Here is a 19939-nt window from a genome sequence, read left to right on the forward strand (position 1 = left end):
ACCTGGGTCACCTCAGGATATAATCCCAGAGGGACTCTCTTCACCCCCAGACTTATTTCTCCCTTCCCCTCCCCCTCCTTCCCTCCCCTCCCCCTCCCCATCCTTCCCTCCCCTTCCCCTCCTCCCTTCCCCTCCCCATCCTTCCCTCCCCTCCCCCTCCTCCCTTCCCCTCCCCCTCCTCCCTTCCCCTCCCATCCTCACTTCCCCTCCCCCTCCCCCTCCCCCTCCCCTCCCCATCTCCCTTCCCCTCCCCCTCCTCCCCTCCCCTCCCCCTCCTCCCCTCCCCTCCCCTCCCCTTCCCCTCCCCCTCCTTCCTTCCCCTCCCCCTCCTCCCTTCCCTTCCCTCTCCTCTCCTCTCTCTTTCACCAGCTTCCCCTCCCACTTCCTGCCACACACTCACCCTCCACTCCCTTTTCCAAACAGAGCCAGCAGCGCCAGGCCCCTCTTGCCTCCACACCATTACAGGTGGTCCTGCAGGTGAGCCCTCTGACCCCCCCCAGCGCTCATGCCCACCCCCCGTGCCAGGCTCTGGATCCCACTGAACCAGACTTGGGTCCGTAACCACGGATGCAGCTGCTCTGGAGTGACATCTGATAAAGGAGGTTAGACTCAGACGCCGGCTTTCCTGCCTGTGCCCCCCACCCCCGTCCCACCCTTTGGCTGAGGGAGGTCAGCCGACCTGGACAGACTCTCCTGCCCGAGGCTCTGGGTTCGCCTGGCCCCTGGGGGCGTTGAGCCTGGCGTCCTCTGTGCTGGCTCTGCGGGGCCAGCGATGTCATGTACAGAACAGCTGACAATTAGCCACCAGCACAATCCAGCTGTGGGTTCCTGGCCCCCATTTTACGGCCGGCACCTCCTCTGCACAGTCCTTACACCCCCCTCCCTCCTGGGGCCTGTGAGACGGCAGCAGAGTGACCCCCAGTCGCAGGGTTCCCCAGGACCACTGAGCAGGTGAAGGGTGGGGGTCAAGGGGGATGGAGGGGACGCTCAGGGCTGATGCTCAGAGGCCCATCATGTGGGCAGCTGCATACACGGTTTAAACCCTTTTATCCTCACTATAAAAATAATACATATTTATTCATAGAGAATTTGAAAATGAAGAAAACTATTAAAAAAAAAAGAAGAAGGAAAAAACCACCAGCAATCCACCACACAAAGAGAACACGCTCCACATTTCTGGAATGTTTCCTCCGAGCCTTGCCTGTTTCTGTGCATTTTAAAAACAGAGTTAAATATTTTATGTGGGTGTTCGAACTGTGTTTTCTTAGAGTTTGCATTTGTCTAGTCAGCATCCTTTTGTCACAGAGCCAATGGTTTTAACTACATGTTCTTATTTTCTGTATGCTTGAAAATACAGGGAAGCTCTGCCTGGGGAGAGACTGCCCTTCCTGGGGCCGCCAGCACTTAGCGACTCGAAGGCTCACTAGAGCTCCTTCACCTGCAAACTAACCAATCCCAGTCTATAGCCCCACACCTCCTTATCTAACCTCACACACAGCCCATGTTGCCCCTGCCCCAAACCACTCCAGGGCCGGGTACCAGGCAACGAGAGACCCCTCTGTAGCTCAGAGCTCGCCAGGGTTATTTATACGGGCCAGTCCCGAGCTGTGTCCCCTGCCCCCCCTTGCACTTCCTGCAGAAAACCCGATCAAAGCTCTGGCCTCGGCCCTCCCCCTTGTTCCTGCTCTTGCCTCCTGGCCCAAACCCAGTGCCTCCCCACGGGGCCTGCATGGCGTATGTGCCCCGTCTTCGGGAAATGTAAGTAATAAAAAAAAAAATCTTCTTTCAATAGCATTGGCCTCTCCTTGTTGTAACTCACTCATACTGCTGTAAAATAAATCCCAGGTATGTTTTTCATACTGTGTGTGTGTGTGTGTGTGTGTGTGTGTGTGTGTGTCTCACTTTTGTCACCTAAGATGGTAACATGGATATTTTCCAATGTCATTAATGCTCTTTTTAAATGTAATTGTAATGAGTGTATAATATCTTCTCCTACGGATATACCAGAATCTCTCCCTCTTTTGCTGTATCTGGTTTGCTTCTATTATTATTATTTTTTATTACCCTGAGATGAACATTTTTGTGAATCGATATTATCCCGTGTTTTGGGATCTTTCCTCATGTTAGACGGTCAGAAACAGAAGCCCTGGATCAAAGGGACGTTGCAGGTGGGGTACACACGTTGCATCCTCCAAAGTCTGTCTGCTTTTATGCTCTAATCAGAGCCAGCACTGAGGGTTATCAACTATGTGAAATGTTACCAATTTGACGGGGAAAATGTCGTGTTGTGGTTTGAATTTCTTTGGCTGCCGGTGAGGTTAGACGGTCCTCCCTGTATTTTGTGGTCACTGATATTTGCTTTCTTGAGAATTCCCTAGTCCTGTTCTTGGCCTATCTTCCAAATTGGGGTCATTGAGACTTTTTTTTTTACTTTGCATATTTTAAGAGGATTCTCATGGGTTGAATTGTGTCTCCCCCGATTCATATGTTGAAGCCCAAACCCCCAGTAACACAGAATGTGACCTTATTAGGAAATAGGGTCCCTGCAGGTATAATTAGTTAAGATGAGGTCATATTGGAGCAGGTCGGCCCCTAATCCAAAGTGACTGATGTCCTTATAAAAGGGGGAAATTTGGACACAGACACGTGCATAGGGAGACGCTGTGTGAAGATGAGAGCAGATCAGGTGATGTTTCTACAAGCCAAGGAACCCCAAGACTGTGTGCAAACCCCCAGAATCTAGGGGAGAGCCCCAAGATAGATTTTCCCTCAGAGCCCTAGGAGGAGCCAGCCCTGCCCACACCTTGATTTTGGACTTCCAGCCTCCAGAGCCAAGATGATATATTTTTTTTCTTTTTAAATTAATCTATTTAATTTATTATTTTTGGCTGCGTTATGTCTTCCTTGCTGCACAAGGGCTTTCTCTAGTTGCAGCGAGCGGGGGCTGTTCTTCGTTGCGGTGCGCGGGCTTCTCATTGCAGTGGCTTCTCTTGTTGTGGAGCATGAGCTCTGGGCGCACGGGCTTCAGTAGTTGCAGCATGAGGGCTCAGTAGTTGTGGCTCACGGGCTCTAGACCGCAGGCTCAGTAGTTGTGGCGAATGGGCTTAGTTGCTCCGCGGCATGTGGGATCTTTCCGGACCAGGGTTCGAACCCGTGTCCCCTGCATTGGCAGGTGGATTCTTAACCACTGCGCCACCAGGGAAGCCCTGATAATACATTTCTATTGTTAAGGCTTTCTCCTTGTGTAGAGCAGCCCCAGCAAATGAACACACAGATTAAACCCACATCTGCAATACTTACCAATGTGGTCTCCAGTTTTCCCATGTGGAGGATGAAAGGCACCTCTGGTCACCTCTCCCCAGGGGCCCTGGTGAGGTTCCTAGGGGCCGGCCCTGCATGTCTCATGTCACCAAGGCTGCTGAGCTGCCTGCACCCCTTTCCTCCTGGAGAGGAGCTGCAGGCTGTCCTGGAAGGAGCTGAGATGACGTGACACAAAGAGCTCTGACCCAAGCCCTCCTCCCATGGCGGCTGCTGCATTTGTCACCCTGGCGACTGGAGGGGAGCCGCCTGATGGGGGGCCTCCAGCCCCAGCATTTGATGGTTCCCAACGTTCTCAGAAACGAATCTCCTGTAAACGCTGCATAAGCCCAGTTCTAGCAAAGCGTCAAAGACTGAACTGCTTTTGCCCACCAGGTTGGGCAAATTCACTGGATCCTGAATGAGGGTCCCTAAACGAGGAGTGGCCAACCCAGCACAGATGGCTGGGGACAAGGATGGTGTGGGCACAGAGAATGGCGGGATGTGGACGCAGACGTCCAGGGCAGCACAGACCCAGGCCACCTCGGTGTCTCTGTCCTGCTGGTCAGAGCCAATAGGGCCAGCCACATGCGTGCCAAGCTCGACTGTGTAGCAAAGGGATGTGGTTGCCACCCCATGCACCCACAGCACTGCTCGTCCGCCTCCCTGCTCTCCTCCTATCTGCATCCGTCCTGCTGTCAGGGGCCGGGGGCTACACACCCGCCGCCCAAGTGCACGTGCCCAGCAGCTGCTCAGTCAGTTCTGCCCCCGGGAGAGCCAGCAAGGATGTAGGGTGGGGCTGGGGCTACAATCAGCTATTGTTCCTTCAAGGTGGCATCAGTGGCCACAAGGATCAGGGCAGGCATCCCCATCGTGCTCACGGTGGCCCATCGTCAGCACAGGTCCAGCAGGGCCGAGGGCAGCTCCTGGCTTGGGAGAGACCCTCCGGCCTTCCCCGCTCCAAGCCCTTCCCGCCCCCTCCTGCTTTCCCAGCATCCAGGGAGCTGGGCCCCCCATTGGAACACCTGCTCTAGCTGGTTTCCTGGCGGGACCCTGACTGCCCAGTGTACTGCCCTTAGAGCGTCACCAACCACCAAGCAAAGGTGCACCTCCAGGCCAGGCAGGGTCAGCGCCTGTGCCCTGCAGTCCCGCCACAGCCTGTGCGAACACGAACGCCAGCGCCCCGCGCCTGCATCGCCGCTGCCGGGCCTCACCCTGCAGGTCCACGCGCCCACATACCACGGCTCGTGCAGAGGGCTGAGTGGCATTTCAGCGGCAAACGCCTGCACTCAAGCTAAGTATTCACGCTTGCAGTGGAAAAGGAGCACGACACGCACCGTCTCCCGAAGAAGCCAAAGGCCGGGACCACACGTCACGCGCCACCGTCTCTGAACAGAGGAGGCGAGGCAGCGCGTGTGCCGGTTAGTGTGGGGATACCCTCCTCCAAGCTGTACTCTTGTCTCTGGGAGGGGAGACCGGAGGAGGGAAGACCTCGCTGCCTATGGACACTGCTGTGCCTTTAGAACTTCAGAGTCTGTGCCACGACACAAAGCACGTGTCAGAAAGTGCTGTTTGTTCAAAGAATTAAACTCGAGCAAAGCGATTATTCTAGAAAAGGTCCTGGCGCGCAAGGCGGGCAGTGGAGGGTAGGCAGACCCCTGGGAGCACACATGGGCCCAGGCGACACAGGGCGTCAGGACGACCCCCAGCCCACAGCTGCCCCTGGTAAACCAGAGGAGCTGGGCCCCCAGCAGCCAAGCCCCAGCCCACGGCCTTGGGGGCTCTGGTGAGGGAGGCTCTCCCCACCCCGAGGGCGCGGGAAGGTTGTCTGGGGGCTGGCGAGTGTGCCTGATGACTTGGCCGTAATGAATAGATGCGGCCCAGAGTGCATGTGCCTAATGACAGGCCTTGGGGCTGCCCTGCGGAGCCAGGCCCTGGGACTCACTTCGAAGCCACACACTGGCAGCCAGGGCTGCTGGTGATGGGAGCTGTCTGCACTGCTACTCCCCGAGGGTTTATGCCACCCCACAGCCGCCAGCCAGGGGAGCCCAGCGGAGGCCCCCCGGTGCAGTGTGAAGGAAACAGGCCCATCCTAGCCCCGTGGGGACAGGCCACTCAGCAGCCGGGAAGCTGGCCTGGCCACACCTCCGATCACCACAGGTGACGGCCAGCAGGGAGGACGGAGCTGCTGGAGCTTGAGCAGATGTTGGCACCAGAGGAGACGAAGGGCGGGCTGGTTTCTGTGCCCTGCCGGAGGTGAGGTCCGTGATCGTAGACTGACCACCATGTGTTCAGGAAGCATGACTTTTAACTCCGAGCTTCCACCGCAGGGGCCGCGGGTTCCATGCCTGGTCAGGGAACTAAGATCCCGCATGCAGTGTGGTGCGGCCAAAACAATAAAAAGGTACAAGAAGTATGACTTTTAATATGTTTATTCCAAGCGTGTGTGCATCTGGACAGTGGGTTAGGTGCTGGGATTTGGTTTTAATGTTTCTTTATTGAAACCTTTGGTTGAACCTTGCGACAGCTCGGCTCGAAAGCCCCTCCAGAAAGCTGTCTCTGTAGGTCTTGACTTGTGAGTTCTCAGCTCAGAGGCCTGTCTTCCTCCTCCCATCAGCTCAGTGCCGCTGTCCTCATGGCCAGCACCATGGGCAGAAGGCCCTTCTTCCCCATTCCCTCTGACACTTGATGCACGGCCTCCTCCACCAGGGACAGAGAGATCCCACAGCAGACTCTGGGTCCAAGGGACCCGACCTCCTGCACTGACCCTCCCTGGTCCCCGGGCGCACCCTGCAAAGGGCCAGCCAGGGTAGATGCTGCTTCTGGGAGGTTATCACTGCCTTAGCGTCTGGAACTCTCTGGCTATAGCTCAGCAGTGCTTGCCTCTAAGAAGCCAAGCTCAGACTGCACTTTAAACACAGTGAAAAAGCATAGCAAATCTTGAGCACTAAGATTCATCTCTTAGCAATTTCACCAGCTACATATGTCTTTCCTGGCCCAAATGATAAAGTGACAGACACTGGGGTTCCTCACACAGATTAGAGTCTGTCCCCCAGATAAATGAGTTGCAACATTAACTAGTCACTGTTAATTAAGCACACACACAATTTACTCATTTTAAAAATCACCCGCTTAAAAAGAAATTAGGTGAAGTCAGTAAGATGGCAGACCAGGAGGTCCCAATGCTCATGCCCCACAAAAAACAACAAAAACAATGAATGAACAGCTGCGTACAGATGAAAACAGCTCTGGGAGAACTCCACGGTACAACGAAGAAGATGCGGAAACTCAGAGACACACAAAACCCGAGGCTGGCCACATAGACAATCACAGCAAACATTTCACCTGCATCGCCCTGCCCCCTGGCCTGGCACACCTGGGTGCCGACAGGGACCCCTTGGCATGGCCTCCCCCGTGGGGAAGGACAGCAGGATACCCGGGAAGCCCTCAGCACCATTGCAGACACCGGCAGCTTGCACTGCCAAGGACCAACAGCCCCAGGTCCTCACTGTGCTCAACCAGCTCCAAGTGCCCGGAGCCTCGCTGCCACCACCCACCCACCCAGAGCCCAAACCCAGAGAGGAAAGGAGCTGCTGCTCGGCCACTGAAAAGGACCCACCGCTGCACCTGTCACCTCCGGGCGGGAGTTGTCACATCCCCCACGATGGTGCACACCCTGGAACCCTGCTCCACGGCGGCTTCGCCCGCGCCCATGCCTCAGGCTCACCCACAGGCTGCACCAGCACCAGGAGAGATCCCTTGGCCACAGCTTTCCCGCATGAGGGTAAGAGGAACTGGAGGATCTCAGAAGCCTTCACCACTGGGGACCCCACGGCCCTTGCTGCCACCACGGGTTCCTGCAGCCATGATGGACACAGACGTCAGCTGGTGCAGCTCCACAGAGGCGGCGCTGCTGTGTCTCCGTGAAGCTGGAGTCACTGCTGTCACGCCCGTCTCCCAGAGAAGAATCTGTCGCACCCACGCAGCTGGTGCCCTCACACCCCCCTGCAGGTGAAGGTCTTTCCCCACTGAAGCCAGTCTGTAAAGTCTCGAAGAGGTGACTTCCCTCAAATGCACAGACATTAACTCAAGTCTGCAAGAAACGAGAGAAACCAAGGGAACGTGACACCACCAAAGGAACACAATACATTGCTGGTAACTGACCCCAAAGAAGTGGAGACCTGCAAACTGCCTGACAAAGAATTTGAAACAATTGTTTTAAGGAAGCAGCTCAGCAAGTTACCAAAGAACTCAGGCAACTCAATGAAATCAAGAAAATAATACATGAACAGAACAAGAAGTGCAGCAAAGAGATGGAAATCATGACAAAGTACCAAAGAGAAATTCTGGAGAGCAAGGATACAGTGACTGGAATAAAAGGTGTGGTAGGCAGCTTCAACAGCAGACTCAACCAGGCAGAAGAAGGAATTTGCAAACTTGAGGACAGGCCATTTGAAATTATCCTGTAAGGAGAAAAAAGAATGGAGAAGAACAAAGAAAGCCCACAGGATTTACGGGACACAAAAGAGAACTAATGCATGCATATGGGAGTCCCAGAAGAAGAGAGGGAGAAAGGGGCAAAAAGATTATTTAAAGAAATAATGGCTGAAAACATCCCCAATCTTGGGAGGAAAGTGGACATCCAGATATATGAAGATCAAATGTCCCTAAGCAGGATCAACCCAAAGGAGACCACTCCAAGACACATTATAATCCAATGGTCAAAAGTCAAGATTAAAGAGAGGATTTTGATAGCAGCAAGAGAACACTGCTCATCACATATATGGGAATCCTTCTATGACTATCAATAGATTTCTCAGCAGAAACCTTGCAGACCAGGAGAGAGTGGAATGATGTTTTCAAAGTACTGAAAGAAGAAAAATGCTAACCAAGAAAAAGTATCCTTTAAAAATGAAGGAGAGAGGAATTTTTCCCAAACAAAAACTGAAGTAGTTCATTACTGCTAGACTTGCATTACAAGAAAAGTTTAAGAGAGTTCTTCAAATTGAGATGAAAACACACTAAACAGCACGTGAAAGCATAGGGAAGCACAAATCTCACAGGTAAAGGTAAATATATATACATGGTAAATATATACATATATATATATCAGGGTAACCCTGTAAAGGTAGTGCATTAATCACTTTTACCCTAATATCAAAGTCAGAACATAAAAATTTGTTAATGGATACAGAATATTAAAAAAAGCAAACTCTGTCATAAGACACAAAATGTGTGTTGGGGAGAGCAAAAGGATAGGCTTTTTGTATGCAGTGGAAGTTAAGTCGTTATCAACTTAAAATAGAAGGCAATAACTCCAAGATATTTATGCAAGCTTCAAGCCAACCACAAAGAAAAAAACCTATATTGGATACACAAAAGATAAAGAGAGGAAAGAAAGGCAAATCACTACAAAAAACATCGTAAAGCAAAGGAAGAGGGCTTCCCTGGTGGCGCAGTGGTTGAGAGTCCACCTGCCGATGCAGGGGACGTGGGTTCGTGCCCCGGTCCAGGAAGATCCCACATGCCGCGGGGTGGCTGGGCCTGTAAGCCATGGCTGCTGAGCCTGCGCGTCTGCACCCTGAGCTCTGCAATGGGAGAGGCCACAGCGGTGAGAGGCCCGTGTACCGCTAAAAAAAAAAAAAGGAGAAAAAAGCATATAGTGGCTGAATGGATTAAAAACAAAACAAGATCCAACAATATCCTGTCTATAAGAGACTCACTTTAGAATTAAAGGCACACATAGGCTGAAAGTGAAGGGATAGAAAAAGATATTTTGTGTAAGTGGTAACTGAAAGAAAGCAGGGGTGGCTATACTTACATCAGACAAAATAGGCTTTAAGTCTAAAACTGTCTCTAGAGACAAAGGAGATTATTATATAACAGTAAAAGAGTAAACTCAAGAGGAAGACATAACAATTAAAATATATATGTGCCCAACATCAGAGTAGCTAAATATATAAAGCGAATACAGGCAGATCTGAAGGCGGAAATAGACAGCAATACAATGATAGTATGAGACACCAACACCACACTTACAATAATGCATAGAGCATCCAGACAGAAAATCAATAAAGGGACAGCTGACTGGAACTACACTGGGGACCAAATGGACCCGACACATACAGAAATTTCTACTCAACAGCAGAAGCCTACACTTTCTTCTCAAGGGCCCATGGAGCATTCTCCAGGATAGATCACATGTTAGGTCACAAAACAAGTCTTAATAAATGGAAGAAGACCAAAATCTTTCCAAGTGTCTTTTCTGACCGCGGTGGATGAAACTAGAAATCGGTAACAGCAAGAAAGCAGGAAAATTCACGCATATGTGGAAATGAAACAACACGCGCTTGAGCAACCACTGGGTCAAAGAGAAAATCAAAAGGAAATTCTAGAAGTATCTTAAGGCAAACAAAAATGAAAACACAACATACTAAAATATAGGGGATGCAGCAAAAGAAGTAATAAGAGGGAAGTTTATAAATACATACATTAAGAAAAGAAGAAGCTCTCAAATAAACAACCTAACTTTACACCTCAATAAACTAGAAGACAAAGAACAAACAAACCCGATATTAACAGAAGGAAAGAAATAATATATTAGAGAAGAAATAAATCGACTAGAGGATAAAAATAGAAAAATTCAATAAAACTAAGAGTTGGATTTTTGAAGAGATAAAAATGACAGACTCTTAGCTAGACTAACTAAGAAAGAGAGAGGGGGTTCTAATAAGTAAAATCTGAAATGAAAGAGGGAACATACAATGGATGTCTCAGAAATAAAGTGGATCATAAGAGACTATTATGAACAATTATGCACCAACAAACTGAATAACTCAGGAGAAATAGATATATTCCTAGAAACGTACAGCCTACAAAATCTGAGTCAGGAAGAAATGGAAAGCCTGAACAGATTAATAACAAAGAGGTTGAAATGGCAATCAAAAATCTCCCAGCAAAGAAAAACCCAGGTGATTCTACAAACATTCAAAAAGGAGTTAATACCAATAATTCTTAAGCTCTTCTAAAAATAGAAGAGAGAACACTTTCAAATTCATTTTATTAGGCCAGCATCACCCTGATACAAAAACCAGGCAAAGACACTATAAGAAGAGAAAACTACAGGCCAGTATATTAAAAGGATCATACATCATGATCAAGTGGGGTTCATCCCAGGTACGCAAGGATGGTTCAACATATGCAAATCAATGTGATACTACCTAGTAACAAACTGAAAGAAAAAAGCCACACGATCATCTCAATAGACACAGAAAAACCATTTGACAAAGTTCAACATTCATTCATGATTAAAACACTCAACAATATATGTATAGAGGACCGCACCTTAATAAATAAAGGCCCGATATGAAAAGCCCACAACTAACATCATTATCAATAGGGGAAAACTGAAAGCTTTTCCTCTAAGACCTGGCACAAAGCAAAGATGCTCACTCTTGGGCTTCCCTGGTGGCGCAGTGGTTGAGAGTCCACCTGCCGATGCAGGGGACACGAGTTCATGCCCTGATCCAGGAGGATCCCACATGCCGCAGAGCGGCTGGGCCCGTGAGCCACGGCCGCTGAGCCTGCGCTTCCGGAGCCTGTGCTCCACGGAGGGAGAGGCTGCAGCAGTGAGAGGCATGCATACCGCAAAAAAAAAAAAAAAAAAAAAAAAAAGATGCTCACTCTTGCCATCTGTTTTCAACATAATACTCAAAGTCCTAGCTAGAGCAATTAGACAAGAAAAAGATATAAAAGACATCCATATCAGAAAGAAAGAAGTAAAATTATCTTTATTTGCAAATGACAAGATCATGTATGTGGAAAACCCCAAAGACACAACAACAACAAAAGTATTGGAATGAATTTTTTAAATTCAGTAAATACAAATTCAACATACAAAAACCAGTTGCATTTCTATACATAATGAACCATCCAAAAAGGAAATTAAGAAAATAACCCTATTCACAATAGCACCAAAAAGAATAAAATACTTAGGAATAAATTTAACCAAAAGGTGAAAGTCTTGTACATTGAAAATGACAAAATATCGGTGAAGGAAATTGAAGAGGACACAGTTAAATGGAAAGACAGGTTGCGTTTATGGCTTAGAAGAATTAAAATTGGTTAAACGTCCATACTACCCAAAGTGATCTATAAATTCAATGCAATAGCTATCAAAATCCCAATGGCATTCTTTACAGAAATAGAAAAAACAATCCTAAAATTCATACAGAGCCACGCAAGACCCTGTAGAGTCAAAACAATCTTGAGCAGGAAGAACAAAGCTGGAAGCATCACATTTTCTGATTTCAAATTTTATTACAAAGCAGCTGTAGGGCTTCCCTGGTGGCGCAGTGGTTGGGAGTCAGCCTGCTAATGCAGGGGACACGGGTTCGAGCCCTGGTCTGGGAGGATCCCACATGCCGCGGAGCAACTAGGCCCGTGAGCCACAACTACTGAGCCTGTGCGTCTGGAGCCTGTGCACCACAACAAGAGAGGCCACGATAGTGAGAGGCCCGCGCACTGCGATGAAGAGTGGCCCCCGCTTGCCACAACTAGAGAAAGCCCTCGCACAGAAACGAAGACCCAACACAGCAAAAATAAGTTAATTAATTAATAAACTCCTGCCCCTGACATCTTCTTTAAAAAAAAAAAAAAAGCAGCTGTAGTAATCAAAACAGCATGGTACTGGCATAGAAACAGACAATGTACACCAACAGAACAGAATAGAGAGCCCAGAAATAAATCCATGCACATATGATCAACTGATCTTCAACAAGGGTGCCAAGAACACAAAATGGGGAAAGGACAGTCTCTTCAATAAATGCTGTTGTGAAAACTGGATATCCACATGCAGGAGAAAAAAACTGGACCCTTATCTCACATCATATACAAAAATCAACTCAAAATGGATTAAAGACTTAAACATAGGACTAGAAACTGTAAAACTACTAGAAGGAAACACAGGGTAAAAGCTTCTTGACAATGGTCTGAACAATAATTTTTTTTTAATATGAGACCAAAAAGTGTAGGCAATAAAAACAAAAATAGAAAAATGGGATTACGTCAAACTGAAAAGTTTCTGTATAGCAAAAGAAACAGAGTGAAAAGGCAACCTAAAGAATGACAAAGAATATTTGCAAACTATATATCTGGTAAGGGGTTAATATACAAAATATATAAGGAACCCATACAACTCAGTAGCAAAAAATCAACCTGATCTAAAAATGAACAAAGAAGGATTTCCCTGGTGGCGCAGTGGTTAAGAATCTGCGCTCCCAATGCAGGGAGCCTGGGTTTGATCCCCGGTCAGGAAACTAGATCCCACACGCATGCTGCAACTAAGAATTTACATGCCGCAACTAAGGAGCCGTCACTACCAAATAAATAAATAAATAAAAATGAACAAAGAACTTAATAGGCATTTCTCCAAAGAAGACAGACATATGGCCAACAGATACATGAAAAGATGCTCAACGTCACTAATCACCAGGGAAAAGCAAATCAAAACCACAGTGAGATATCAGTTCACACTCATTAGAATGGCTGTTATCAGGACAAAAGCTAACACATGTCGGTGAAGAGGTGGAGAAAAAAGAACCGTTGTACACGGTTGGTGGGAAATTGTTACAGTCATTATGGAAAACAGCATGGAGTTTCCTCAAAAAATTAAAAATAGAACTATTTTATGATGCAGCAATCCCACTTCTGGGCCTATATATTGAAAGGAAATGAAGTCAGATCTCAGAGAGAGATCTTTACACCCATGTTCATTGCAGCATTATTCACAACAGCCAAGACACAAAAACAACCTAAACGTCCACTGAAGGATGAATGGATAAAGAAACTGTGATATATATTTATTTAATAAATATATGTTATTATATATATTTATAAATATATTATTTATAATAATATTTTATTTATTTATCTATTTTATTTATTATTATTTATAATATTTATTATTTATAAAGATATATTATTATATTTAATTATATGTATATAATTAAATTTCCCTCTTAAAAAAAAGGCAGGTACTATATATGATCTCACTATATTAGAATCTAAAATAGCAGAACTCACAGAAGCAGAGAATAGAATAGAGACTGCCAGGGGCTGGGGGGAGGGGGAAATGGAGAGCTGTTGGCAAATGGGTACAATGTTTGGTTATAAAAGATGAAAAAGTTCTGGAGCTCTAATGTATAGCAATGTAACTGGAGTCAACAATACTTCCTTATACACTTGAAATTTGCTAAGAGGGTAGATCTTAAGTGTTCACACCACACACAAGAAAGAATGAAAGAAGAAAGGAAGGAAGGAAGGAAGGAAGGAGGGAAGAAGGAAGGAAGCCAGCCTACCTGAGGTGCTGGATATGTTAATTAGCTTGATTATGGTGTTTATTTCATCATGTATATGTATATCAAATTATTAAATTGTACACTTTAAGTGAATATAGTTTTTAATTGTCAAGTATTTCTTTAAAAAAGAAATTAGCAATGGCTTGGTCTTATACCCAAAGCTGGATTCCCACTTAACCCCCTGCTGCCTGTAAGAAGGACCCCCGCAAAGAAGCAGACATCAAAACCTGCCAGACATCAGTCCACAAACCATCATATTTGGGTAGCGTTGGGGCTTGGGTCTATGCAAGAGGGAACTGGTGTCATCGTAGCTCTTTAATACTTGGATACATTGTTTCCAGCCAGTCCTTCCACCTGAGCAGCAATCCCATGTGCAAGGGGAGAGATGGAAAGTCCTGTCCTGAGTCTGAGTGGTCTCCTCTCTAGCTTAGCCCGAGTACTGAGCACGGATGTCTTGCATCCCAGGCATGGAGGTTTTCCAAAAACAGATGCATCTGTCTGCATGGCCTCCAGTGGCAAGCGTTCTGATCTCCGCTTCCCAGAAGGAAAAAGCAGAGAGGTTAATTAAATCTTTTGTTGTCCCACGTGGAGTTGGCTTTGGGGCTGGGAGTAACCTTGAGACTGGCTCTCTTTGACCGTGGCTGAGCCTAGAAACGGCTGAAGGTTCCCACCCCTGTGGGCAGCTCCCAGGCAGCCCACGGAAGAAACCTGGGTCATATCTGCAGAGATCTGTTTTCATTCTTCTAATTTATAATTACTTTTTTCCTCTGAGTTTCCAGGAATAAGAAACTGTGCCTATCAAACAAATCAAACAGCGAATTATTTATGTTTATATTGTTATGTGAGAAAATCTTACACTTGCAATTAACAAATGGACACACTGGGACAGCTTCTGAACAAAGATGCATTTTAAAGTACTTAAAAGAATGAGTAATGTCCGGCCCTGGGGCTCAGGTCCCCTCTCCCTGACTTGCAGACTGTCCTGTCCCCCAGGAGTCCCCATGAGGCCACCTCTGAGCAGGCCTCACACCGAGGGATGTCCCCTCCCTTTTTTGAGAAGCAGGAGCTGGGGGGTCCTGCCTCAGAAGCAAAGCCTGGCGTGGGGGTTCTTTTGAAGGTGATTTATTGGGGGAACAGATCCCGAGCTTTATGGGGTGAATTAAGTTCCCCCAAATTCATATGTTGAAGTCCTAAGCCCCAGTCCCTCAGAATGTGATTGGACTTGCAGACAGGGTCTTTACAGAGATGATTCTGTTCAAATGAAACCAGCAGGGTGGCCCTAATCCAATCTGACTGGTGTCCTTATAGGAAGAGGAGATTAGGACACACAGAGGGGTACCCAGGGGCACGGGAGCACAGAGAAGAAGCCATGTAAGGACACAGTGGCAGACCACCTGCAAGCGACCCACCTGCCCACACCTTGATCTCAGACTTCTGGCCTCTAGATGGTGAGATTATATGTCTTGTTTAAGCTGCCCCTTCAGTGGCGTTTTGCGGTGGCAGCTCTAGCCGACTACTACACAGAGGGAAGGGAAGGTGGAGGGTGACAGGATCAGGAAGATGGCTAAGCTGGGCCATTGGCCGAGACAGCTCCAACCTGGTCCCACCGGGCTCTGAGGGTGAGCTGCCCTCAGGGGGCACCCTGTCCCACGGGGTCTCCAAGTGTGAGCTGCCCTCAGGGGGCACCCTGTCCCATGGCGTCTCCAAGTGTGAGCTGCCCTCGGGGGGACCCTGTCCCATGGGGTCTCCAAGTGTGAGCTGCCCTCGGGGGGACCCTGTCCCATGGCGTCTCCAAGTGTGAGCTGCCCTCAGGGGGGACCCCCTTCCAGAGTCCCGGCAGCTGTGAGCCCCTAGCAGCACAGAGCTGGGGGTGGGTGCTACCACCCAGCAAAGGGGATCGAGTGGGAGACCGACAGCACCCGCTGCTTCACCCAGGGCAGCTCTGCTGGCAGCTCAGCCCGGCTCTCGAGAGCTGACGGATCACTGCTCCGAGCAGGGTATTGGCGTCTGGGTGTCAGAGGCGCAGAGGTGGAAGCCACGTGGCTGCGCACACAGGGACTTTGTGGGGAGCGGAGACCAAACCCTGGCTGGTGGCGGGGTCTCTGCTGCCCCATGTCCTCTGGACTCCCTTTTCAGTATCTGTCTGTCTCAAGGAGGAAGATAAACCTCTGCTCGCTGGTGTTTGCAAAACGCTTAGACTCTTTTCCCGAGGAAATAAAACCTATGGCAGAGGCTTCCTTAGCTGTCTCTGCCTCAGTCATCCATGAAACCGAAGGGCGTTTCCTCATCCTGTGCTGCCTGCCCAGTAGCCGTGACGATTATTTTTCTTTTAATTTTTTAAAAATAAATAAATTTATTTATTTTTGGCTGCATTGGGTCTTTGTTGCTGTGCGCAGGCTTTCTCTAGTTGCGGCGAGCGGGGGCTACTCTTCGTTGTGGTGCGCGGGCTTCTTATTGCAGTGGCTTCTCTTCTTGTGGAGCACAGGCTCTGGGCACGCGGGCTTCAGTAGCTGTGGCTCGCGGGCTGTAGAGCACAGGCTCAGTAGCTGTGGCTCGCGGGCTCTAGAGCGCAGGCTCAGTAGTTGTGGTGCGTGGGCTTATTTGCTCTGCGGCATGTGGGATCTTCCTGGACCAGGGCTCGAACCCATATCCCCTGCACTGGTAGGTGGATTCTTAGCCACTGCGCCATCAGGGAAGCCCCTAGCCGTGACGATTAAATCAGACCCTCCCAGGCCCAAATGGGGCGCCCTTGGTGACCGTCCACCATCCTCGTCCCCACCCGACCGCCCGGCTCAGGAGCCCCAGCACATCACGTGCGGTCCCCTGGTCCCCAGACCCACCACTCCCCACTGCTCTTCACCACCAGGGCATTGGGCACAGCCAGGTGGCACAGTGGGCCCAGGTGTTGACAGTGTCAGTGATGCTTGTGGTCTCTATGTGACCGTCCTCTACCCACCACTGACAGGGGCGTTGGTGGGGCCAAGACCCATTCGCATCACTCGTTTAATTACAAACCAGAGCAACAATTAACATCCTGTGTTTGCATGGTGCCCTACAGTTTACACACCCCTCAGACAACCACGATCTCCTCCCATACTTCCGAGGCATGACAGTTACCCCGCCCTCCCCATCCTACAGACGTGGGAACAGAGCCCAAGACGTATAAATGACGTGCCTGATGTGGCTTCAAATGCATTTCCTCTCCTGATGGGTGCCCCTCCCCCAGGAACTGTCATCACAGATCTCACATCTCACCTGAGTCCCCTGCAGAAACACCCGGCAGAGTGGAAGGGAAGCTCGGACCACCCCCAAGCCTGACTATTTTATAAATGAACACTTTCCACTACTGGGGCCAAATGCCCAGGGCAGAAAGACAAGGAAATAGTTTCCTTTTAAATCACAACAAAAGCAGAAGCAGAACCACAGCCATCGTGGTGGAAATACCTGCTGTCTGGGATGCCCTGACCACCTCCATCTTACAGAGATCAAAAGCTAGGGTCTGTCTTCATAAAGTGGTCTGTTTAAAGAGACCTCTTACGCGAAAGCGAACACAGCACACACGCGTGTGGCCCACCTGGCAGCCCAGATCGCTTGTTATTGCTACTTCCCAGACCTTGTAGGATGTTTTCGGTCGCAGTGGTTTGGGCTGTGGCCCAGTCGCTTGGGATGGCACGGTGGGGGGCCTGGCCCTCCTGAACGCTAACGTTTTCATTCAGGAGAGCTGGCCCTGGGGGGGTGGGGTCCCCATACGGACCCTAGGAGTTCATAGCCCAGCCCAGGGGTCTGGTGATTGCAGCCTCTTTGTTTATCATTGGGATTGGTCCCCTGTGAACTCGGGTGACAATATACATAGAAATAAGTTTTAGGCAAGAATAGGGTGAGGTAGGGGAGGGAAAGACGAAAAGGATCACTGTGCCGGAGGGCGCTGAGGTTTCCTCTGACGAACCATGGAAGCTTTGAAGCCCGGCCCGGCCAGACAGCTCACCCCGGGCCGGGAGACGGACCTCGGCACACCCTCTTGCCCCTCTCACCGCAGAGCGGAGGAGGCCTGGATACCGTTTCCCATCCCCGACCCCAGCCTGTCCACGACCCCTTTGCCTTTCTCGGGGGAACCGGCCCTGCCACCTGGGACCCCGCAGTGGGTGAGGGACACAGAGGGCTCTGGGCGAGATGCCCCCCGCCCTGTGAGCGCCGCCACTGCTTGATCGAGATGCAGGGCAGGATCTGAATCATGGCTCACAGGGGTCTGCTTGTTTTCCCGGGCAACGGTGTCCAGGGGGCTTGCCCCCCTTGTGTCTTTTCTCACGACCCCCTCCTTCCCTCTCGTGTCACATTTCACGACGCGGCCTCTCTCCCGTCACACGTGGCGTCATCCTCACTCCCGCATGGCGTCAGCTGCTCGGGGAGCCTCCACCGCCACCCAGGCCGCCTGCGGAGGCTGAGGCCAGCCCACCCCCGGCTTCCAGGGCAGGACACGCCCCACAGGGGAGCAGGCGCTGCCGACTCGGCCCTCGTGGCCACCCGTCTGAGTCCCCCCACGGGTCACCACCCGCCCCCCCACTCTCCGCAGCCCAAACGGCTTCTTCATTCCCTGAACTGGACGTGTTCCCAAAGCGCTGTCTCAGTGTGAAAAAACGAATCACACAGTGAATGCACTCGGGGAAGCAGCTGTCGGTGCTTCTGGAAAATTAAGTGTTCTTTTCTGGGAAAAAAAGAGTCCTTTGGAAAGTGAATAATCTCTTCCTAACGTCCTAGTAGGAAGACAGGTTTTGTGTGTTAGGTCTCTTGAGGGGAGACACCCTCTTGGGATCGTTCAGGATGGAATGTGACCAGGCCGGCGGCCCTAGAGTTTATTGTCCGGCTGGGGCCCTGAGGGCCAAGAGGACCTTGGAGCAGAGACGCTGGACCACAGGCAGCAGGTGGTCCCACCCTGGACCAAGTGGTCTCCGAGGTCACCCTGAGCACAAAGGAGGGAGTTGACCTTCCCTGAGGGTCTGTCTTTGCCACTGTTTCCTAGAGTCACCTCCTGGATCCCAGGTCTCTTGGTCGCCCGTCCTGGGGGCATTTCCCTCCCCTCTCCCGACCATAGTCACGTGATCTGGTTTCTGAGGCCACCAGCTCAGCAAGGCAGAGGCACGAGGGTTTCCCCCAAGAACGTCTTTGCTTCCAGTGCTGCCGGGAAGGCACATGGCCTCGAGGTGACCCACCCAAACCTCCTTCCCCACCTTCTCATCCGCATTTTGCTCTGGTGGAACATTTCCCGTCAGGCAGCAGCGGTGCAAAACGTGTGTCCCCCGAGGCAGGCAGGGGCAGCATGGGCCGTGTGCTCAGTGGTTCCCTGTCCTCTCCTCCTGGGACCTCAGAGGCATCTGGGCTCCCCCAGTGGCCGTGCCCAAGGGCAGGCTGGTGGCCTCTCCTGTGTCCCGAGGGCAGTACAGGGTTGGGGGGTGGGTGCCGGTTACAGGTGAGCCAGCAAAGGCTCAGCTGCAGGAACCGGTGACCCCCTTGCTCTCCACCATTCCTCCCGCATCTGGGTCACTGGGGGCTGACTCAGGCCAGGTCAGCTTCCCCAGCCTGAGGGGCCATCCCTGTGACCTGCCGGGAAGGCGAACCCTGGAAAGCAAGCAGCCACTCCGAAGGCAGGTCACGCAGCTGGACAGAGGGGCTCAGTGTGCTCAGAAGACTTGGGCGTTCGGGTCAAGGACGAGCCCACTGCATCTCGGGGGTCAGGACACTCCTTGGGGCGCGTGGCTGGGGACCCCTCACTGGGCTTCATCCTCCAGTTCAACTTCTGGTCCCAGGGAAGGCAGGGGCCCAGCCCCGTGCCACAGGAGCTGTCTTCCCTCCTCTCTTGTGCAGGAGGGGGGGGGGCCTGCACAGGAAGATGAGGGGGGCCGGCCTTTTGCTCCCTCCCTGCCAGGCACTGGGCTTCCGGCCCGTGGGTGGCAGGCGTGGGCGCCTGGAGGCTTTGGCCGGGGAAATGATCACAGTGCCCCCATCCGCGAGGAAGCCACAGGGCCATTGCCAGCGCCAGCAGGCTCTGTCCCCTGGGCTACGAGGAGACGGCCCCAGGGCAGGATGCTTTCATCCCTGTCCCGGAACAAAGGGTCACAGCTGATCTACTACCAACAGGCCAGCAGGGCAGGAAATAAAGCTTCCGCCACAAAGCACGGTGCGTTCTCGGGCCTCCTGCCCTCTGCCCTGCAGGGGCTCCCGCCTCCTGGACGGGACGGCCCTCTGGTGAGGCCAGGGCGGTCCACCCTGTCACCCACGTGACGGCGGTG

This window comes from Lagenorhynchus albirostris, chromosome 5 (assembly GCF_949774975.1).
Source record: "Lagenorhynchus albirostris chromosome 5, mLagAlb1.1, whole genome shotgun sequence".
Taxonomy (NCBI): Eukaryota; Metazoa; Chordata; class Mammalia; order Artiodactyla; family Delphinidae; genus Lagenorhynchus; species Lagenorhynchus albirostris.